At 41.8% G+C, this 24,155-nt stretch overlaps 1 protein-coding gene across 1 annotated transcript in view; it reads left to right on the plus strand.

Annotated features, from left to right (window-relative positions):
* The window catches only part of TGS1 (trimethylguanosine synthase 1), a 1,147,018-nt gene that overhangs the window by 234,802 nt on the left and 888,061 nt on the right, over positions 1-24,155 (plus strand). The window lies entirely within an intron of this gene.

Here is a 24,155-nt window from a genome sequence, read left to right on the forward strand (position 1 = left end):
CTTGCTTAGGCCCAGACCACGACATCCCTCGCTGTCAGTTTTGTGCCTTATTCAATCCTCATATTATTTGTCGTCTGTTCATTTTCGAATCTAACTATTTCGGTACTCATTTTAATTATCCAGAAATGGTTTCGGTAAGCCATCCAACTACCGACATTCCGAAAAAACGTAAAGATAAAGACAGAGACAGACCGCATAGGTCCAAAGCTGCCGACGATGCTTCCGTTAAGCTAGTCGCCAGTTCGCTGGTACTCAGTGAGGCACTTTCACAGCCCCTGATACCCACTACTTCAGATTCACAGGCCTCTACTGAGATAAATTCGGAGTCCGGTGTGCCGCAATGGAACCAGTGAATGTCTCTACCTTGGATGGTTCCGGAGCCACTGTGCAGGCACCGGCTTCTGAGGGTGTATTCAGGCCTACTAACTTGCATATCAGACGCCATCTTCTTCTTCAAGGCCTAAAACTCAGTCCACGCCTAGAAAACAGATGTCCAAACCGCATGGTCAGGCCCATATGCCTAAAAAACAAATAAGAATGGCTGAAGACCTTATTACTCTAATTAGGGGAAGCCACCCTTCTCCCTCTAAGATCTAGAACTGATTTTCCTTCTGATTCTTCCGATCAGGATTTTGAAATTTCTGTTTCTTTTGATGACCAGGATTTGCCCTCATCTACCTTTGAGGATTCTGATGCAGAGGACTCCATTCCCTCTGCTTCCCCTCCAGAAGATTTCCCTTTTGGTGAAAATTTGCACACTCTTAGGGAGCATTTCCGCTGGGAAAGCCAGAATTAGTCTGACTCCAAAAAGAGGCTTGGGGAATTCTTACTCCTGCCTTAGCACAGGCCTTTAGCTATCCTTCCTGTACTGGACATTGTAGATGATGCTGTCTTGGAATCTAGCCTGGCCCCAGACACCTTACCTCTGGCTTCCTGGAAACCTGACTGGTATTACAGAGTAACTGACTCTCACAAGTTCCTCTTTAAGAATCCTACTGTGGACCCAGAGACCATTTCACAGGGACCCAAAGGCATTAAGGCTACTACTGCCAAAAACCCTACTCCCTCTGATAGAGATTCCAGGGCTCTGGACAGATGGCCATTAGGGCCTTAAACTGCCAGTTTCATATGTTCAAGTACCAGCAGCATATTATTGGATTACTTAAACAGAAATTGATGTTGATTCCTGACTGTGCTGAAAAATAAAGAATTACAGGATTTAATGCATTCTGCTGAACAAGTTGGTAAACGTACTTTGCAATGCGGTTTTGACTCCTTAGAGGCATCTTGTAGGGCTGCTGTTACTGGGTCTGTTCTTAGAAGGCATTCTTGGCTTAAGGAGCAAACTTTGCCAGATCATGTTAAAGCCAAAATTACTGGATGCTCCCTTAAATGCTCCCTTAAACCAAGACCGCCTGTTTGGCAACAAAGCAGAAGTACTTAAAAAGATGGAGGAAAAAGCTATATCTATGCAAACTGTTAAAGATTTCCTGTAAGTACAGCCTCCCAGATTTAGTAGGCATTGGCCTTCTAAGAATTGGTCCTTTCCTGTCTCTTCCAGGTTTTCTCAGTCCAAATGCGGGAACAGCAAACCACCTAGGCTACAGTCTCAAGGTACTCACAGGTCTAAGCAGTGGGCGGCTCCCACTTCCAAAGCTGTAAGTAGTAAGACACTCCCCTATGGTAAACTGTCACAATGACTTAACCTTAAACCTTCCAAGCCCTGCCCAACTGACCGCACCTTTAGGGGGAAAGATTGCCCTGCATGCAAAAAACTGAGAACTCATTACCCAAGACAAATGGGTTTTAAATATAGTTTCCCAAGGATACAGATTCCACTTCCACACCTTACCAAACCCAAAAGGATGGCCAGACCTACCCCCAAATCATTGGGCAGAGGCTCAACAGCAGGTTCTTTCTCTTCTAAGTATCAGGGCTATTCAGCCTGTCCCAGCAGAAGAATGGGGACAAGGTTTTTACTCCAGACTTTTCTGGTACCCAGAAAAGACAACTCTTGGCATCCTATCCTGGACCTATCTATCCTAAACACTTTTTTGCTAATTCCAAAATTCAGAATGCTAACTCTTCATCAGCTGCTTCCCATGCTAGGCAGAAATGCCTGGTAGGCGACATTATCTACTGTACCCAGGGTATTCACAAAATGCCTAGCTCCAGTCATTGCATTCTGCAGGCAAAGAAATATTAAAATATACCCATACCTGGACAATTGTCTAATTCAGGCAGAAAGCTAGGACATACTATTAAATCATCTGGCATTTGTAAAGAAACTGCTAACCTCACTGGGGTACACCATAAACAAAAAGAAATCTCATCTAGTACCCTGGCAACAAATTGTATTCCTGGGAGCAAGCTTGAACACAACTTCCCAGATGGCCTACCTCACGCCAGAGAAACAAGTTTATTTGGCAGCCTACTTCAAATTACTGGCCACAAAGACCCAGCTAACTGCAAGGAAAACACTGCAAGCTCTGGGGTTCATGGCCTCTTGCATCCTACTAATTCCATATGCAAGACTGCATATGAGGAAACTGCAATGGTATCTAAAAAGCCTATTATGTCAACATTCTCAGGACCTTGAATCAATGATTCCTATCATCCCTTGTATAAAGACAGAGTTCCTTTGGTGGGCAAAGGCCTACTACCACAACAAGGTACTGCCACTCACTCTACCCCCTGCCGCCCAAACCCTAACAACAGACGCAGCAGACTATGCATGGGGGGCTCACTTGGCAGAGCAGTGCATTCAGGGCAAATGGAACCCAAGTCAAATGCACCTGCATATCAGTCAAAAAGAAATGTTAGCTGTACAGAATTCTCTGACAGCCTTCAAGGACCACATTCTTCCAGGACAATTATGTAAAGTCAGACAACACCACTGTTATGTGGTACATAAACAAGTAGGGGGGAACCCACTCATACCCTCTCTGCAGACTAGCCATGGCTCTGTGGAACACAGCTTTGAGCTACCAGGTGCACCTACAAGCTCAATTCCTGCCAGGCAAGCTAAAGTCACTGGCAGATGACCTAAGCAGAAATCTCATGGACCCACATGAGTGGAAACTGGAACCAAAGATATTCAACATGTTGAGAAACAAATGGGGGAGCCCAGAGATAGACTTGTTTGCCTTCCCTCAGAACTACCAATTGGACAAATTCTGCACAAGGACTCCCCACAGACATGTTTGGAAAGTGGATGCCCTGTCCTTCAGCTGGAAAACCTCTCAGTCTATGCCTTTCCCCCTCTGCCTCTCCTCTCCAAAGTTCTATTAAAGATCAAGCAGGACAAACCAAGGACAGTACTCGTTACACCAGACTGGCCATGCCAACACTGGTATACCTCCTCTTGCGCAGTGTGTCACTGCTGGAACCATGGCACCTGCCTCAGACCCCTTCCCTGCTGTCCCAGCAGAAGGGCCAGATTCTGCACCCCCAGCTTCAAACCCTGAACCTTGCAGCCTGGCTAATTACCTGAGCTCTCCATTACCATCCCCTCAATAAGCAAGTGCTGGATGCCATTCTGGAGGCAAGCAGGTCTAGTACTAGAAAATCCTATGCTGAAAAGTGGAAAAGATTCTGCTCCTGGAGCCAAACCCGGGAGATGGGCACAAAAGTGCCCAGTTTACCGCATATTCCTCAATACTTAACAGAGATGCTTCACAAGGGCCTTTCCTTCTCTTCTATTAAAATTCATGCCTCTGCCATTTCAGCACATTATAATATGGAGCCACCCCTCTTCTGTCACCCCCTACTGAAGCAATTCCTCAGAGGGGCCAAAAATGTAAGACCTCCCAAGAGAGCCCCTACTCCAGCCTGGGACTTTAACGTTGTATTGGAAAAGCTCACTCTACCTCTCTTTGAGCCAGCTGCAACTGCAGAGCTGAAATTCCTTTCTTGGAAAACAGCCTTGCTTCTAGCCATCACTTTAGCAAGAAGAGTGTCTGAATTACAGGCCCTTGTGGCAGTGGAGCCCTTCATCATCTTCCATGCAGACAGGGTGTCCCTCAGGATCAGTCCTTCCTTTATGCCCATGGTGGTATCCAGTGTGGCCCTTAATCAGTCCATTAATTTGCCAACCTTCTTTTCTAATCCACAGAACAAAGGAGAACGAATACTGCACTCTTTGGACGTGCACAGACAGCTTAGAATTTATTTGGACAGGACTAAGCCTCTCAGGAAAACTGAACAGCTGCTAGTTGCCTTTTTTGTAGGGGCAGAGGGGAAGGCCATTTCGAAGCAAATCATTTCTAAATGGATAGGCCATTGCATTAATTTCTGCTATAAGCACCATGGAAAACCTACCCCGCAGGGGATAAGATCACATTCCACCAGGGCTGCATCTACTTCAACAGCCTTTTCTCATAAGTGTTCCTACCAGGGACATCCTAGAAGCTGCTACCTGGAGTTCTGTTCATACCGGCACCAAGCATTACCACTTGCCTATTTTCTCTAAATCCAGAGCTGGTTTGGCCACTGCAGTCTTGCAGAGCCTAATAGCTGGTCCTAATGCTCTTTAATTGCCTCCTCGCTTCCTTAGCATTGGTAATCTACCCAAATGTAATGACTGCAACAGTGAAACATGAAGAGCATAGTACAGTTGTGTACACTTACCATAAATGTGGATGTTCGAGTGTATTCACTGTTGCAGTCCTGGTTACCCTCCCTCAAGCCCCCTGACTTCTTTTTGCTAGACCTCTCTTCTTGTTTACTGTATTTAAGCTTTCTGGTGTATTTGCTTATAGTTGGAGGTGTAACCTTGTATATAATTGCTTCCCATTATGGGGGTCACCTGACATCTGGGGTAAGAAAAACTGATGTAATGGCGTCGGCTGCAGTATACCCCTGACTACCTGACGTCATGGAAGAAGAGACACCGACCCAGGGCCGAAGACTTTGATAATCAGGCCGGCTAAGGGTTACCTGCAAGCAGATAACCCAAATGTAATGACTGCAACAGTGAATACACTCGAACATCTGCATTTATGGTAAGTGTACACAACTGTACTTTTTTTGCTTTATTTTTGCCATATATGGCATAGCAGAAGATGTGATCACAAAGCATTGTTTATAGTCTGTTTCAGTATGAATTTACAAGACTGTATATGTTTGTAATAGGTGTTTTGATAGTCTTATTCTTTTCTAGAGTTGTGTACCATGTTTAGTAGGGAAGTCAACTTATGGTCCCAAAAACTCCATTCTAATACTATTTCTAATGTTCTTTGTTTCTGTTCTCTTCTCTTTTATTGAAGATAACAGTAGCATTCAGAAGCATTATATTCTCTCTTTCGTGTTTTATATGCATTTAAAATTTTTAAGTAACTTTTCAGCCAATTTCTGTTTGTTAGATTATTGAGATATTCAGCAGGTCGCATAGGACTGCATTCTTTGAGGCTCTGTGAGCAAGACAGAGGCCCCCTTTAGGAGTTTGTAGGGAGCAGAGAATAGAGAGTGCTTTAGAGCAGTCTGCATGACACAGGAAAGATATGTCCTTGATTCTCTTTGTGAAGAAATTATGTGGCCTTTCTGGTTGTGTTATGTGTTTAGACAAATACATATTGAAATGGAGCATTGTACTCTTATGGGTCTGGTGAGGATTGAGTAGAGAGGGATCACTTCCTTTGAAATTGAAGAAACACCCCTAATAATCAGTGTGGCTAGATAAAAGGGTTTCTTAATAATAGTGGCTACATGGCATTCCCATTGCCAAGGTCCATGATAACTGTGTCCGTTTTCAAAGGGGTGCCATCTATGTAGTAAGTACATCGGTGCCTGTTTTTGCCAGAGGACACAGTGCTACTTTTCTTGGCACTTAGCTTAAGGCTGTGGTCCAAGCACCACTTATTTATATGTGTCAGGCCCTCTAGGGGAATCTGGACGTCAGTTGGGTAGTTTGAGAAAGCAGTCATTCATTAGCAAACCTGATCAGCCACAGGCCATTGATGTCGACCTTGACATCAGAGAAGAAAATACTAAAGAGAATTTGCTTAAGGGACCATTCCTTGAAGGATGCCACTTCTACTAATAACCATTTTTGATGAGTGTGTGCTCCCAGCAGGCTAGTTTGCTGTCCAATGGATGACATTTAGTTTGATTAACTAGACTGTAATGAGGGATGGTATCATAGGCCTTTGTCAGAGCCACGTAGGTATTGCGAACTGATGTTTGCATCCAGTAAGAAGCCCACCAAGTCTAAGAGGTATGCTGTGCCTAAACTGTTAATTATAGATTGCTGATGTCCTTGTTAATAAGTCTTATGATGATGTGCTCCATTGCTTTAAAGGTAAGGTTGGTGAGGCTTGTAGGTCTATACTTTCTAGAATAAGTAGTAGGTCACCCCTTGTGGAGTGGAATAACTACAGTAGTTTTCAGCACCTCTTGTACGAGCCCAATGGAGAGGCTGAAACTGAATAGTTCAGTAGCAAGTCCACAAAATTGTGCTTGGTTTTGACAAGGAAGCAGCTTTGTACCTAGTGAATTAGTATTTTTGGCCTTGGAGAGAAAGCCCTCAGGGCTTGCTTCGAAGTGATTGGGAGAGGGGGTTAGATATGCTAATATGTGGGGAGAGTTGGGGGGAGATAAAGTTCGAGTCAAGTGTCTGCTTTTGAATGAGTATGTGTTTGTATATTAGTTCCCTGCATTGTTTGGTATTGCCTCTATGGTTTTTGACAGATGAAAAAGACCTGGGAGTTGTCCTTAACATGGGGTGGCAGATTTCAGTTTGTACTTCCCTTTATGGGACTTGATTTTTCTTCTGGGTTCTTTAATCTTTTGAGCTTGTTCTTTAAGGTGATGAGTTTCTATCACTTATTGTATAGTTTGTTTATACTAGGATTGTACCGTAAGGGTTTATTCCTGAGTTTGGCATTGTATTTTTGGCTGAGGGTGACCATTTCCTGAGATCACTTTAGAAGCTGTCTTTAGACCATTTCCTGAGATCACTTTAGAAGCTGTCCACAAACAGCATTGTGTTGGATGTAGTCATAGAGGGGAGGTGAGTGCTTCAATTTCTTCAGGTTTCTACAACTTGATTTATAATCTCGTGGTTGACAACTATTTTCCCTTGGTTGTATAAGCATTAGAGCTCTCCATTTCCTTAACTTGTTTTCGTGAAATGCTTCTTTAATAGGGCTTTCTGTGCAGCTACTCCCCAAACTTGTTTTTCCCCCCAAACATTTGCAGTACTGAAAACATTCAGTAATTTATATACAGACTAAAACCTCAACCCTCATCCCAGACAGTTTGCACATGTGTCTTGATGCTTGCTGTTAGTAATTGGCATGTCACTTTTAACTTTCTCTCCACCGCCTCCCCTTGCCCCCCTAAACTAATTCACTGCACAAGCACTGTAGTTGTTGAGATGCATTGCATAATGCCTCATGCTGGCCACAGACTCAGAATCCCTGTGAGCTATTTCTTTTAAATATGGTAGAAGCACATTTTAATGTGTAGCTGAAGCAGTAGTCTTGCTCACTTCAATCTAATTTTATGTATTTCAGGTGCTTGGTTCCATTCTGACCATGGTCTGGCAGACCTTGGTCCAGGATGCGAGTTTGAGCTTTCTGCACAACTAAGACTGTTTGCATGGTGCAGATGGCTTCCTTACTTTTGCCAATTTTGCTAATGCCTTCATGCGTAACATCTTCAGTCTTTTTGGAAGGACATTGCATTATAGGAAAACTGCCATTATAGAAGCATTAAACTGTTGTTTGAGGCAAATACCTCTAATCAAAAAGAACAAAAGAAAAAACACAGTGCATGTCAAATGAGGTGGCTGCAAAGATAAGGAAAAACATAACGTGTAAGATAAATAGCCAGCTCTGCCATTGTGTATCCCGTATTAGATACCCTTATTTCACAAGATCTTTTGGCTGATGCAGCCTGCCACTCATCTGACTTAATCCTGCTAAATTGAAGAAGCTGTCCATTTGGGAGGAAAAGGACTGCCCATTGCATTTGGCTAGCCGATAAGATACTTTTCTGTGCTCTTTGTCTCTTGTACTGCTCAATTTCCTTGCATGTCTCAACTGTTCTTTCCATCATGACTTTATGGAATGCAGGACTGATGCCCAATATTAGCTGTTTCATAAATGGTTTGTGCATTCCTTACATTTTCTTAGAACGTTTTACTATCTTTGGACTTGATTTTCATTCTGGACAAGCTAACTTGTCCCCCACTTGAGCATGGTGTTTCAGAGACTTTTAAATTTATCTCATTGAAGACTGTTTTCTTGGTGGCCATCGCCTCCTAGTAATTGATTTGGGAGCTACATGCCTTTGCTTGTATGAAGCCATGTTTGATCATTTAAGGTAGAAGAGTAATAGCAGCTTAGAATAATTATAGCTTCTGATGTCTGTTTTTGATGTACATCCTTGAGAGCTAGTAGTGCCACTGTCAGTTGATAATAGTTGGATAGTTTCACAAAGCGCTGTGACCTAGATCTGCGTTCTGGAAAGACGACTTCTTGTGGCACAAATGTCTTGCAGGACAATGTACCTCAGTTTTTTTTTTTATCCATTCTTATTATGGTAATGCTAGTGAGGTGGGCTTAATGCTTCGTTCTGAGAAATCATCTTGGTAATTAATTAGTATATTTGTTGACCAAAGTAATCTGACTGGGCAAGAAAGGTCCCTTTTCATTGTAAACCCAGGGAGAAGAGCTCCAAACAATAATCTGACTGAGCAAGAAAAGTCCCTTTTCATTGTAAACCCAGGGAGAAAAGCTCCAAACAATGGGAATAAAACTGTATACATCAGTGTTGCAATGTACCAAGGAAAACACTTCAATTAAAAGTGGAGAAATCCTGAAATGATATAATGCGTACAGTAAAAATAGAGACATCATGAAATAATATAATATGTAGGATTCTGATGGAACACTGAAGTATCAAACAGCATAAAATTACTTTAAGGAAATGTAATATTAATATCAAGATGTTTGAGAGTGGTATGTAGTGATATTTCCATTTTTCAGCATTAAAATATTTTAACTTTATATTACAAAATGGAAAAAAGGAGGTAGAGTGGGGCATAGGAGGAGAGATGAGAAGGAAAAGTGGTATTGTAGGGAAATTTGAGGATAAAGGGAAAAATCTGTAGAGAAATATGGGTGAGGTAGTATAGTTGTGCAAGAGACTTTTGGTCCGTACGTAAGGTGTCTATAAGCCAGGTGTCTTGCAGACATGGTAGTGGCTTGAAGGTTCCACATTATCCTGGTGAGGTACATGAAGTTAGTCAGGTGGTGTTTTAATGTGGGTTTGAAGCCTCTTAATTTGCCCATCTGTTTTAGAATTGGTATGGTGTTGTAAAGTATGATGACATAACTAGAATAAAGAGCATTTCCTGTGGCATTGTTTGACTTCATGATGTCCAGAAGTTTTTTGCTGGAGTGTAACTCTCTACACATTAAGTAATGCTTAAGGATGTGATGTTTTTTTAAGTGAGGGACAATTGCCAGGGTTGTGGAGAAAATTGTGGGCTGTGACTAGCAGGTTATAGATTAGGTGTGCTGAGTTCTGCAGAAGTGATTTGTAGCAGACGTTATGCTTGCATACCTCTAAATTAAGTTTGCTGTGTTGCTGATGCATGAAAGAGCATGGGAGGGAGATAGAACTTGGGAAATGGTTTTCCTTATTGCATCAGTTAAGTTTGGGGTTGACCAGTAGAGAATTCTCTTTTGATGACATTGCTTTATGTGCTGATTAGATTTCAGATTTTCATCTGTAGTTGCACCTAGTACTTTTATGTCAGTTACCTTTTCTACAGATTCATAGGTAGGTACTAGTCTAGTTGCTCTTGCAGTAGCTTTAAGTCTAGCCAGTTTCTCTGTTTGTGCTTGAACTAACCTATACCATTTGGTTAGCAGTTGGGCTTATCCATCCCATAGTTGATAATTATGTATTACCTCTAATGAGAAAAACTGGAGTCATACCATAGATAATTTGTGGGGACCCATGCATGGGATAAATTGTTTATTAGCTGCCTCTGTCCATTAGTCCTGATGTAAATTTTCTGTTTCCCATCCATCAATCCAAGTTGAGCTTGAATGTGGGCAGGGATGAATTTTGTTTTATGGGGCTGGGGAGTCTGTTCCAGAGCAGTAGTATCCTCTGTGAGATGTACCTGTCCCTCCAAACTGTTAATGTTGATGTTGCAGAAGAGGTTTAGATCCCTAGACCAAATATTTCTGATACCATTTGACTTGCTGATGTGCAGTAAATCTGTCAATATTGGGTTGGAGGATGCCTTGTATGCCAAACGCAGGTCACCTCTTAGCAGTCTGTAGTATGCTGAGCATAGTGACAGGGCTTTGAGTCCATCTTTGGTAGTGTTCTTGGCTGTTATACTGTTATGAGTTTTTTAAAGCAGAGAATTGTTTTGAGTGTGTTTTGGTCATTAGACTAATCATAGAGTACAGTGAACCCTTTTGGATTCTTACTAGACATAAATATCTGGAAAGACCCCAGAAGTTCCTAAAAAGATGACTGGCTTAAGAACCGTACACCACCAGAAAAGACTAGAAGCAGTGTTGTCTGGTGATCTGTGTATTGCTTCCCACATCATTAGGGAACCAGTAGTTCAGGATCTGTCTTATCTCCATAAGTCAAACACTCTCACTAATACTAAGACCGGAGATCTGAAACTACATCAGCAAATAAAACACAGTGGAAAGATTAGTTACACAATGCCTTCACCATCTCTGAAATAGACTTCCATTGTAAATTAAGCAGTGCAGTACATTCTATTCCTTCAAAACGCATCTAGATGATTGGATGGGTATTCACAAATTCACCCTTGGCTTGGCAGAGCACAAGGTTTAAGGATGAGTTCTGGTAAGGAGTAAATGTCTGCTCTGCTCAGTTGCCTTATACTTCCTGTGATCTTGTGTGTGTGTCACTACAGTAGACTACATCTAGGGGGTAGGGGAGGGAGTGGGGACTGCCACATAAATCCAGTGACCAAAGGCATCCTTTCCCAGTAGAATATACATGTGAGAGAAAACAAAATACAGGAATTAAATGCAGCTGTAATAATTCGTATAAAGTTTTCAGTTTAAACACAAACAGATGGTGCTTTAACAAACCAAATCCAGTAAGCTGTGAGTAACAGAAGAGACAGAGGCATACTATTGTACTTCAGTTTTTGTTTCTATGATGGTGGAATGGTTAATATGCAGTGCGAGGATAAGAAGTTTGACAGCTCACATAGGTACTGCATACCTACATTTAGTTACTTGCAAGAATGTGCAGAAAGTGAAAAAATGTAAAGAAGTAGCTGATCATCACACACAGCCTCAGGACAAGACTGAATGGGAAGAGCAAAGGAAATGGTGAAATTTGAAGGCTGTATAAGCAGGAGTAGTAAGCCAGTAGGATACTTCTGCTGCTTTGTAGCAACACAGGCAAAACAAGGTGGTAAGAATGGCGCAGTTCTTGTGTTTACTTGGAGGGTCCCAGTAAGGAAAGTTATAAGCAGAAAACTAGACCAACCATACAATTGTGCCTGTAATCTTTAAAATGCAAAGTGTTAGAGCTGCTATGCTTGCTAGAACACTTCAACGTCTTGGCAACAGTTCTTTGGTTTCAAGATAGATGTACATATCTAGTTTTTATGACAGACGTAAATTTCACAAGTAATAGCATGCAGTGCCAGCAGAAATGGGACAACCTATGCAAATTGTACTGCTCCAAGGACCTCCATGTCTTGTTAGAATAATAGGAAGTATCAAGAGAGAGAAGCATTCGTTGTAAAGAGAGAAACCAGAGTTGAGCTTTGTCTAAACAGCACAGTATCAACAGCAGTAACAGAAGACCTGTGCCTAATCTTAATCCAGTGGACGTACCCTCTCTACACTGCAGGCAACATGAACCTGTAATGTGCATTCTAATTAAACTTCCCCTTTTCTGTATATAGGTGCTTCTGCTTTCAGTTAACATGCCACTGCCATTAGTGTATGCAAGCAGTGTTTTTTGCTCCTTCATTTTTATGCTAAAGTCATAATAATAAACAAGTACTCGTTTACAGTTCCTCAAGTAGGAGACTGGTTTGAGTACCTTTACTTTTACTTTTTGAGTACTGCTGCTGTTTTGGAATGCTGTGCATACATAGGTAATTTAAAAGTTAAGCTTAGTAGATGGTTGCACTGCCGTACATGTCTTCCAAGTTGATTTTATTTCAGGATGGCTTTCAAGTACATTTGGGTAAAAGTGCAGGATAAGATGTCTAATACACCCTGTAACTTTGGTGGCATGATTGCATGATATATTGGGGAGTTTTATTGTTCCTGCAAACGTTTCTCCTGACTTTATTGAATAAAACTGGGTGAGAAGTAATAAGGTGGCCCTTACCATGAATTAGTGAAAGAGAAAATGTTGGGAGTAAACGGATGTTTTTCATGGTTTCCAAAGTAGTATGATAAATTTGGAAAAAGAAACAAGGGTGTAAAAAAAAGATGGAGAAAACTAGAAACTTAATAAATATATAAGCAGATATATTGCTTTCACAACAGAAACTAAGTTAGTAGAAGAAAGTACCTGGACACAAAAATAAATATCCTCGTTAACTTCTTAAGAAACTAGAAAGAAAGCAGCACAGACAGGAGTTACAATGTGAACATCACATTTTGTGTCATTTATTGGTGTCTAAGAATAAAATTAAGAAATGCCCCCTGGATCTAGAATGATGAGTTATGTGCAAAAATAAATCCCCCTGAGAAAGTTGATTTCAAATTAGCTTATGGTCTGTATGATACAGTTGCAGACTCAAAAGCAAAGAAATTATAGAAAAACTGATAAGGTAGATGATAATTTCTGGCAAACGGTATTCACTGGAGACCCGAGTTGCAGTTATCCAAGTCTGAAAAACAATACTGCACATAGAGCATTGAATTCTTATTTTTTGTAGAGAAAATAACTTCATGCAAACAGTGAAAATCCTTTAAAGGAATAACTTTCTTACATACAGCCATAATTTTCTATTATTGAATAAAACTGTGTAGTTGCCCACTTTTGTGAAAACAGCTATGCATACATTTTAATGTGTAGCGTTGACTGCTTAGTACAAAAGGTTCATTGAAGAAAAAAGTTAATCTGCTGTGTTTTTGTACATGTCACTGTCGTGTATGTTGTGTTCTTTAGTACTAAAGAAGGAGGGTTTTTTCATTTAAAGATCTTGTTTGTCACTTCACGTGAGCATGCAGCAGATTGTAACAAGGGCATTTCTTATTTGTGTAAGGGACATTATACTGCCTATAATCTGCACCCTCCTCATGTGTCTGCCTGCACAAAAAAACCCCACTAATATTGGGAATCCACTGTGGAGATCTTCTACTTCCACTCCTCCTTGAGACTAGGAGGAGGTGAGTAGGCCTATCTTCTGATTTCACTCACCTCACAGCCAGCCCTTCTCAGCTGATAAACCATACTTTGGTCATCAGCAGAGCAATCATGCATCCTTCCAGTGTTGTAAACATGACTGTTAACACTACAGTGTTTCATGTCTTTAGTTCAGTCTTCTTGCCATGTATCAGAATGCTTTACAATTAAGCACAGTTGTAAAAACATTGTGTGTGTGTGTGTGTGTGTGTGTGTGTGTGTGTGTGTGTGTGTGTGTGTGTGTTGTATGATGAGCATTTATTTATAAACGTTTGATTACCAGCAAAACCCGACTTTTTAGGTGCCCATTTTCAGCAGAGGTCTGGGAGGAAAAATGCCAAAGTATTACAAAAACATTTTAAGAACAATAATTTTACAATCCTCAAAAATAATGCAACAGCATTTATAGTTGTGCCTAATTTGGTATAATTATTTAATGTGACATTGATTAAAAACAGTTACAACTTGTATGACAATGATTTAATAGAGAAATTTTAACCAGTTTTAAGAAATTAAGTTAGTATAATGCAAAAAAGGAATTGCAGTGTGAGAGGAAAAAACAGGGTTATGGCAAATTTAGATTGTCAGGGTATAAAAGTTGGTTAAATTTAGGAAGGGAATGAAGAAGGTGTAAGGTATGAATAGGTACGTATGCATATTTAGGGATATAGTTTATTCTAGGGTTCAGCAGTAACAGAGCCAGCTTTTGGCTAGGATGTCTTTCAGAATGGTTTTAAAGGACTGGTAGGAGGGCATTGACCTGATGGATATAGGTAAGAAGTTCTAGGCCTTAGCAACATTATATGAGTGCAGACCATGCTAAGCTAGTTTAACAGGTTTGTGGACATATAGTAGTTTTTTGTCATTGGATCATACTGACTGAGTGGAAACATAGTTGTGTATAATATTTTGGTGTTGGACAAGCAGATGAATGCTGGATAATTTTAGAAGTGGTAATAAGGTAGTTGATGGGGTAGTGCTAACTAATTTAAGTTTTTTGTAGTGCTTGTACAGTGGTGGGTTGTGAAAGGGGTATTTGCTGCAAATTTAGCCGCTTTCCTATAGGATTGTTCAAGTCTTGCTATTTGTGATGCTTGGCAGTTAGTAAAGATGGGAAAGCCATGAAGTAGTAGGGAAGAAGATAAGTAGTGGCAAGTATTATTTTAATTGTGTTGATGAGAGAGTTTTTGGCTGTATAAAAAAATCCCTAGTTTTTGTGAGTTTTGATTGCAATTTTGTATACGCCGGTCAAAGTTAAGATTATCATCCCTAGTACTATGAGAAGTGACTTTAGTGATATGTATTAAGAGGAAGATTTTACTTTTCTTTTTTTTTTCTTGAAAGAGGTATTTTTGGGAAGAAAAGTAGTCCCCCCCCCCCCCCTTTTTTTTTTTGAGATATGAATTATAAAGCCACATTTTGGTTACTGTTAAAGCTTCCTGAGTAACTTTTTGGCGATGTGCCAGTTTGTCTGATGTGCATATGAGTGAAGTGATCTACTTATTGCATTAAGAAGGCCTGATTTGTCGAGGGTGTTGGTGAGAATGTTAAGAGAAGGGGACCAAGGATAGAGCTTTGTGGTACACTAGTGGTGAGTGGACCAAGGATAGAGCTTTGTGGTACACTAGTGGTGAGTGGGAGTTATGGAGAAAGGGTGGAGTGCCATTTTACTGATTGATTCTTAGGGACAAGTAGCTTTTGAACCATAGAAGGGTGGGCAGAGATAAACCTAGTGAGGACATTTAAAGTGGACTGTCAAAGGCTTTAGGCACATCTAGAAATAAGGAGTAGATCAGCTTGCTGTTATCTCTAGCTTTATTGACAATATCTGTAAAGGTTAGAAGCGCAGTGTTAATAAAGTAGGAGGGAGAGAAACCATGTTATGTGGGGGTAGGAGTTCTTCTGCATGAAATCTGGATGGCGCACTGGTGCAGCGGTAGCATTGTCACCTCTCAGCAAGAGGTTCTCCGGTTTGATTCTCATCTGGAGTGCCTTCTGTGCTGAGTCTACATGTCCTCCCTGGTTTCATGTGGGTTTCCTCTGGGTGCTCCGGTTTCCTCCCACGTTACAAAGACATACGTCTGGAGTGTTTCTCCACGAGCCGCCGTAGAAAATTGGCTTTGTTCAAATAAATATTTTAGCAATTGTTTTTGAGTATGTTTTTAGGGGAGGTGAGAATGCTATAGGTCTAAAGTTAGAGATGTCTGTTGAATTTCCTCCTTGTGCAAAGGCATAATGTATGATTTTTTTTTTATATATATATACCAGAGAGGGAATGTAGGATTCTTGGACTGACCTTTTAATAAAGATTGAGACAGAATAGGCAATGCTGTTGGCTGCTATTTAAGGTACTCACTTGGAAGGTTATTAGCTGAAGAGTAGCGGATGGTATGATTTTTAGTATTTTTGTATATAGGATGTGAGCACAGGTTTGAAGGAGAAAGTGGATGTGGAGTTACAGCTGCTCGGCACAGTTGGGATTACATTTTGGGGAGTCCTTGGTTAGGGATGCCGTACTATCTATGAAGTAAGAGTTGAATTCTGCTGACATTTTGAGCTGTGAGTTACCGGGAGAGGGGCTGCCATTGAAGTTTTGGCTGGGATGTAAAATTACTTTAATAGCTGACCAGAATTTTTTTAAGGTTGTGTTTACTGTTCTGAATGTTATGGTATAGTTTTTTGTCTTCATTTATTTGTTTTTTTAGTACAGTTGCAGAGCATTTTGAAGTTTGAGATATTGTGGCAGTTTATATTTCTGCCATGCTTTCCTTGTTGTTTCTCTATCTTGCATTAGCAATCTAATCTTTTTGGATATTTACATTGTGTTATTTATTTGCAGTCTTTCCCTTCTAGGAGGTGCAAGGTTGTTTTAGGATATTTAGAAAAGTTGTATTGAATTAATTTATAGCATCATCTAAGGGAGGATTTTTAGGATGTTTTAGTTGATAGATAATAGCGTAGTAATGGATATTTCTGGGTTAAACTTGGATGGCTTGCATGTTTTACAAACATGCTGTGTGAGACGTCTGGTTGTATAGACTGGGAGGTGATAACTAAGAGAGTCTGACATTGAACCTGTGATGATGAATTTACTTGAGTCTGATACTAGGATCCAGTCTAATAAGGAGTTTAATGTCTTGGTACAATGTGTGTAGCTACTAAGTAGTTGTGTGAAAACATGTAAGCTCATGCTTTGCGTAGGAGAGTTAGAGGTCATGTCCAACCAATTGATATTGATATCACCAAGTAGTATTTTTCTTGTGAAATTGTTATGGATATCCAATGTAGGATATCTTCCACTGTAGCTATATTGTAGTCAGGAGGGACGTGAAAGAAAGTGTGATAAGAGACCTTGGGACACAGGTGGACAGTAGTCTCTTCTTTGATAATCACATCGCCACAGTGGTCAGGAAATCCTTCTGTGTGGCACACCTCATCATAAAAGGTTTCTCATCCAGGAAAAAAGAGGTCATTGTTCCCCTCTACTCATCACTCATTTGACCCACTATAGAGTACAGAAATACCTCACAGAAAGGATTACTGGCCTCAAACAGATGTCCTATGTAGACAGTCTCAAAAAAAACTCCAGCATTACTCCATCGCATATCGCCTACTCAGAGGCGATCTCTGCCTAACATACAAAGCTATGTCAAACCCAGAGCTGTTCCCCTTAAAGAAATCCCAATCCCTCCGAGCTACACACTAGGGACCTAAACCGTGCCACCACAATAAACAGAACATGCTGGAGGGATAGATATCTTTCCCAGAGACTTCCCATACTCTGGAACAGACTACCTGTCTATGTCAAACAGAGCTCCTCATCAGCACTCTTCAAGAAAAATCCTGATGATTGGATGGGTAATAGGAAATTCACCCCGGGGATCACTTCTGTGGCTCTGCTTGACAGGGGCACAGGAAAATAATTTTCTTGGGTGGCGAAAGCCAGGGTACCTTTTTGGCTAGGCTTGTTTAGACCCTAGTGCCAAAAGCCTAGTACCTACCTATGAAAGACAGTAATACATATTTGTTTGTATTTTGTTTATTTTCAGGAAACTAATAAGCTGTACTGAACTGCATTTTGGTATTGGTTTGTTGTAGGTGGAAAATGTGGTGGTAGTTAATGTTAAAGCAATGTCATCACCTTTGTTCTTTCTCTGGTCATCATGGATGATGATATAGCGGGGGGGGGGGTCGTTTAAGTCATCATGGATGATGATATAGCCGGGGGGAAGGTGTCGTTTAAGCCAAGTTTTACCCTCTGGTCAGTTAGCAATTAACAAAGAGACATAAAGTAGAGCAGGTTTTCTTTCATTTATTTAATGTAGAAACCAGGAAGTTAGGAAGATTAACTGGCATATACAATGTAATCTACTGGGCAAGAGAAAGGACCATGGCCTATTTGGTAACTGGTCCTTGGAGTGCAAGGACTGTTTCTCTGGAGGTAATGTCAAAGCCATGTTCAGGCACAGGGCAGGCATGTATTTGACTTGTTAAAGTTAGTACACAGCAAAGATCTTTATGTTAAACTTGATTGCTTTGCACAATGAGAATATGCTCAGTAAAAATTTTCACAGAGGTAGGCCTTGAGGCAGAAATCCTGTAGTTTTAGGGTTAGGGATGGATGTAGTGACCAGAGGCTGTTGCACAATGACAGTATATATGTAGTGGCACTTGTGAAGAGATTATAGACACATGTGCCAGGACAGCAGCTAGAGAGAACATTTTCAAAAGACTCACGTGCCTTAGGATCCACCCTTTACTAGATGATGTGGAAGGGCAGAGGGCAAACTCCTCAGAGGATGCATGAAGTCTCCAGCAGTATGGAGGCTAAGGCCTGGAAACAGTGAAGCAGTAGTTCCAATCTTTGATTCTTTAATGTGCTAGGAATAGTCCATGTAGGTAGTATACTTTTTGTAGAAAGCAATCTCAGGTGGATGGATTTAATCGAAGAAGGCATTTGGAAAAGGGCAGTGGAAAGAAGGCAGGAAAGAGGGTAGGCAGCATGGTTGAAGCAGGGGAAGACTGGTTACCCCTACCAGCCAAGTAGTTGCATGCTAGTTTTGAATACATCCCCACTCATTCTGTTCCTCCCCAATCTGTTAGGAGGGTGACTGGCTGTTTTTCTCTGAGAGGTAATTTGACCTAATCGCAAGTCATGAGTCTGTGAAATAATTTTATCAGGGTAGGAAATAGAATTCAGTATGTTGTCATGTTTCATGAAAATGCCTGCACTACCTCAGAACATGTTGGCTCTAGCCTGAACCAACATCATGAACAGGTGCAGAAAGGGTCCCATTAAAATGTAGGGGATGAAGTTCTATTCAAGGCTGTTCTTGGTAGCCAAAAAGAATGGTCTTTGGATGTTTATACTGGAACTAGCCAAATTAAATAACTTTCTGATTGCATTGAAGTTCTGGATGTTAAATCTACAGTCCCTCCTCCTCCTGCTTTTGCCAGATGCCCTCCTGGTCACTTTGAACATGAAGAGTACATAATTTCACATCCCTGTTTTCAGGGAAGATGGGAACTTCCCTATGATTTTAGCAAGGACGTAGCACTTACATTTTATCTCCTTGTTGCTATTGTTGCTGTCCACTGTTCTTTGGGATGTTCTTCGTCTTCCATTGCTGCAGTCCTGACTATTGGGTATAGTCCGCGTCCCAGTCGGCCCGAATACCAGAGTATAAGGCTGACGTCGGTCAGGGCGCATTAGACTGACGTCAGTACGTCAGGGTACTAATGCGCATGACCGACGCCATATCCTCAGTCTTTTTTGCCGCATGGTCCGATGCAGAAGCAGTTTTGCGAGTGCAGGTTGGCGTACTGAAATATTTCCGAAACCGGAGTTTCAGACCGAAACAGAGTTGGCTAAGTACTGCTGGGGAACATTTTGGTTTTTCTTGCCTCAGTATTTTACCGGAAGTCAGAAAAAGTGAATAACTGTATTTCTTGTGGGAAACAGATACCTCATAGGGATTATCATACCTTGTGTATACCTTGTTTAGGGCCTGAGCACGACGTTGTTGGTTGCCGCTCTTGTGCTAGGTTTAACAAACGCACTATTAAGAGGAGGTTAGACTGTGCCAGGTTAGTGTTTGGGAAGCGTTGCAATTATAAAATGCCGTCGGATGCTCCGACGCCCGCTTCTTCCAAGAAGCGCAAGGATAAAACTGTGAAGCCTAGGGTTGAGGAACCGGCAGTCCCGGACGTCGGTTCGTTAGAAGGCTCAGTGGAGCCGGAGGTTTTGCCAGGAGTTTCCATAGAGTCCCAGGCAGAAACTTTACTCTTACAGGATGTGCCTTCTCAGGAGGTAGGCCAGGCTGAGGGGGCTTCTCAGGTGACTGTTCTTCCCTCTCTTCCCAAGGTAGTTAGGGCCTCTCCTTCTGTTGCCAAAACTTCTTTGAGAGGTAGGCCTACTTCAGCTTCAGTGGGGCTTCTCCTAGCATTTCGGTTCTGTTCCTAAGAAACATATGCTTAAAATGGCAGAAGATTTGATTACTATGATTAGGGTTCTATGCCCCGCCTGATAAGAGGCCTAGGGTGGAACCGGAGTTTGATAGTTTTGAACAGTGTTCAGAGGCTTCAGAATCTTCTGTGGAAGATATGCAGGATTTTCCTACTTATTCTGATTCTGATGTGGATGATTCCACCCCTACAGCTTCTCCTCCTGAGGATTTCTCATTTTCAGAGACTTTGCATTCCATGAGGGAGCACTTTAAATGGGAAGGCCAGGATTACTCTGACTCCAGGAAAAGGCTTAGGGAGTTCTTGTTTTTACCCCAGCATAGGCCTTTAGCTATTCCTCCTGTGTTGAATGTGGTGGAAGATGTTTTGCAGAGGCTTCCCTTAACCCTGACTCTTTGCCTCCTGCTCCTGTTAAGCCTGATAGGTATTATAGGGTGCCCAAGCTCATAAATATTTGTTTAAGAGTCCTAGGGCGGACCCAGAAACTATTTCTCAAGGGCCTAAGGGGTAAAGGCTTCTGTGGTTAAAATCCTGTTCCCACTGATAAAGAGGCAAGGGCTTTGGATAGGTGGGGAAAGAAAGTGTACACTTCTTCCACTCTAGCCATGAGAGCTTTGAATTGTCAGTTTCACATGCTAAAATATCAGAATTATCTCCTTTCACAATTGAAATCTAAGGTGGATGCTTTGGCGGAAGGTATTGAGTGTAAAGAGTTGCTGGATTTGGTTCATGTCTCTGAACAAGTGGGTAAGCATTCTTTGCAATGTGGTTTTGATGCTGTACAGGCCTCCTCGAGGGTGGCTGCTACCAGTTCTGTTCTTCGCAGGCATGCCTGGTTGAAGGATCAGAATTTAGCTGAGCATGTTAAGACAAGGATTTTGGATGCTCCTTTACAGTCTGATGTGTTGTTTGGTTCGCCTGTGGAAGCAGTTTTAAAGAAAATGGAGGACAAAGCTAAGTCTATGCAAACTGTTAAAGATTTTTGCAGGTGCAGCCACCAAGTTTAGTAGAAATTGGCCTGCTAAGGGGTGGACATATCCTGCTTATGATTCTCAGTCTAGGGGTAGGTCTAGACGTGGTAGGGGCAGGGCTCAAGGTTCTTTTAGGCCTAGAACAGGGAGTTCTCCTGCTCAGACTTCTGGTGAGGGCAGGGGTCAGTCCTTTCGTAAACAGACCCAATGACCTGACTTTTCAGCTGCCAGCAGATTCACGTTTGGCAGCTCCTTTGGGAGGAAGACTGTCTCTTTTCAAAGAAAACTGGGATTTAATTACTCAAGACAAATGGGTGTTGGATATCATTCACCACGGTTACAGATTTTACTTCCATACAATGCTCCCTTTCAAAGGCATGCCAGACGTTCCTCCTCAACAAAGAAAAGAGGCTCACAAGCAAGTTTTGCAGTTACTTCACATAGGGGCCATCCAGCCAGTCCCTGTATCAGAAAGGGGCCTAGGATTTTATTCTCGCCTGTTCCTTGTACCAAAGAAGGGAAACACGTGGAGACCAATTTTGGATTTATCTATCCTCAACACTTATCTGGACATTCCCAAGTTCAAGATGTTGACGTTACAACAGCTTTTACCTCTGCTGGGCAAAAATCACTGGATGGTAACTTTAGATCTCAAAGAAGCTTACCTTCATGTGCCTATAAGGCTAAGTTGCAGGAAATATCTCAGGTTTCGAACTGGAAATTCTCATTATCAGTTCTCTGCATTGCCCTTTGGCTTATCTACTGCCCAGAGTGTTCACAAAGGTTCTGGCTCCAGTGATAGCTTACTTCAGGCTTCAAGGAATTCAAATCTATCCTTACTTGGACGACTGCCTGATTCTGGCTCAAGAAAGGAAGTTCTTCTACAGCACCTGGAATATGTTATCGCAGTGCTAAGATGCCTAGGGTATTCTGTGAACGAAATAAAGTCCAGTCTAGTACCCTCTCAAGACATGTGCTTTCTGGGTGTGAGACTGAATACAGCAGCCCAGATGGCCTTTTAACCCCGGACAAACAAAAGAGTCTGTCACTTTACTTCCATCAACTATCTCATCAGTCCGTGCTGACTGCAAGGACAGTCCTTCAAGCATTAGGGTTCATGGCATCTTGTATTCTGGTGCTTCCCAATGCCAAACTGCATATGAGGAAGTTACAATGGTATCTCAAAATGTATGGACACAGCACTGCCAGGATTTGGACACTGTCATTCAAATAATACCTTGCCTTCAAAAAGAATTCTTGTGGTGGGCTCAGGAATGTCACCTAAACAAGGGACTCTCTGTGACCCGCCCAGAGGCAAGTCAGATCTTGACGACAGATGCCTCGGACATTGCTTGGGGAGCTCATCTAAATGGAAAGTGGATACAAGACAAGTGGCCTGCCAGACTACAGCATCTACATATCAACATGAAGGAGATGTTAGCAGTCCAGTTTGCATTAATGGCTTTCAAGGAGTTACTTCTTCCAGGGCAGGTGTTGATTCTAACAGACAACACAACTGTCATGTGGTACATCAACAAGCAAGGGGAACACATTCTTATCCTCTATGCAGGCAAGCAATGATTTTATGGGAGACTGCGCTAAGCCTGCAACTAACTCTTCAGGCAAGGTTTCTGCCAGGAGCACAGAACTCCTTAGCAGATGTGTTAAGCAGACAAATCATGGATCCCCACGAGTGGAAACTGGATCTTCATGTATTTCAGAAACTGACAGTGTCATGGGGAACTCCAGACATAGATCTGTTCGCTTCTCCACTAAACCACCAGCTGCCAAAGTATTGCACAAAGGGGTTTCATCACACGGCTTGGAAAGTGGATGCTCTGTCTTTCAGTTGGAAAAACCTTCATGTGTATGCCTTTCCACCTCTACCTCTTCTTCCAAAGGTTCTGTTAAAGGTCAGACAAGACAGGCCAAGGATGATTTTGATAGCTCCAGATTGGCCTCGGCAACACTGGTACCCTCTACTGCGGAGTCTGGTAAAGAAGCCTCCATGGCCTTTACCTCTGATTCCTCATCTGTTATCTCAGAAGGACGGTCATCTGCTCAATGTCAAACTACACTCTCTTCATCTAACAGCTTGGCATATTCTGTGTTGAAACACAGCAGGTCTCAACTTCCTCAACAAGTTTTAAATGTGATTATGGAAGCTAGAAGACCTAGTACAAGGAAAGTGTATGCAGAAAAATGGAAGAGATTTTTATTTTGGAGTACAGCAAGGCATTTGGAGATTTCTGAGCCTAATTTGAGTGTGGCTCTTCAATATCTTACTGAATTGTTGGACAAAGGTTTGTCCTTCTCTTCCATAAAGATTCATGCTGCAGCAATTTCAGCTCACTATGATTGTGACCCACCTTTGTTTTCGCATCCTTTGTTCAAGCAGTTTCTTAGAGGGGCAAAGAATATAAGACCCCCACGTAGAGCTCCTACTCCTGCTTGGGATCTCAATTTTGTGTTGGAAAAACTTACTCTACAACCTTTTGAGCCTGCAGCTACTGCTGAATTGAAATACTTGTCATGGAAGACTGCTTTTCTGCTGGCTATTACTTCTGCAAGAAGGGTGTCTGAGTTGCAGGCCCTTATGGCAGTAGAGCCCTTTTTGATTTTCCATAAGGATAGGGTATCATTACGTACTAATCCTTCTTTTATGCCTAAGGTGGTTTCTAGTGTGGCTTTAAACCAAACTATTCATTTGCCTACGTTTTTTGCAGAACCTCAAAATAAAGGGGAGAAGATTTTGCACACTTTAGATGTTCACAGGCAATTGTGTTATTATTTAAGCAGGACTAAGGATTTTAGGCAGTCTCAGCAGTTGTTTGTTTCTTTTGCTTTGAGTTCTCAGGGCAAGCCTGTGTCAAAACAAACTATTTCTAGGTGGATTGGCTTTTGCATTGCATTTTGTTATTCCCATCATGGCAAGGAGATTCCAGCTGGGATTAGGCCTCATTCCACTAGGGCTACTGCCACTTCAACAGCATTTCTAAGGGGGGTGGCAACTAAGGATATTTTGGAAGCAGCTACTTGGAGTTCAGTGCATACTTTCTCTAAGCATTATCACCTTCCTATCTACTCTAAGTCTAGGGCTGGTTTTGCCACAGCTGTTTTGCAAGGCATGTTGTCAGCTCCTACTTCTTTATAATTTGCCAGCCTCCCTTACCTCTGCTTTGGGATTCTACCCAATAGTCAGGACTGCAGCAATGGAAGACGAAGAACATAGTACAGTTTTGTACCTACCATAAATGTAGATGTTCGAGGATTCCATTGCTGCAGTCCAATTTACCCTCCCTCCTTCCCCTCTGTATTTAGGGGTGGTTG

Source organism: Protopterus annectens, chromosome 3.part0 (genome assembly GCF_019279795.1).
Source record: "Protopterus annectens isolate FY-2018-M chromosome 3.part0, PAN1.0, whole genome shotgun sequence".
In the NCBI taxonomy this organism is placed as follows: Eukaryota; Metazoa; Chordata; order Ceratodontiformes; family Protopteridae; genus Protopterus; species Protopterus annectens.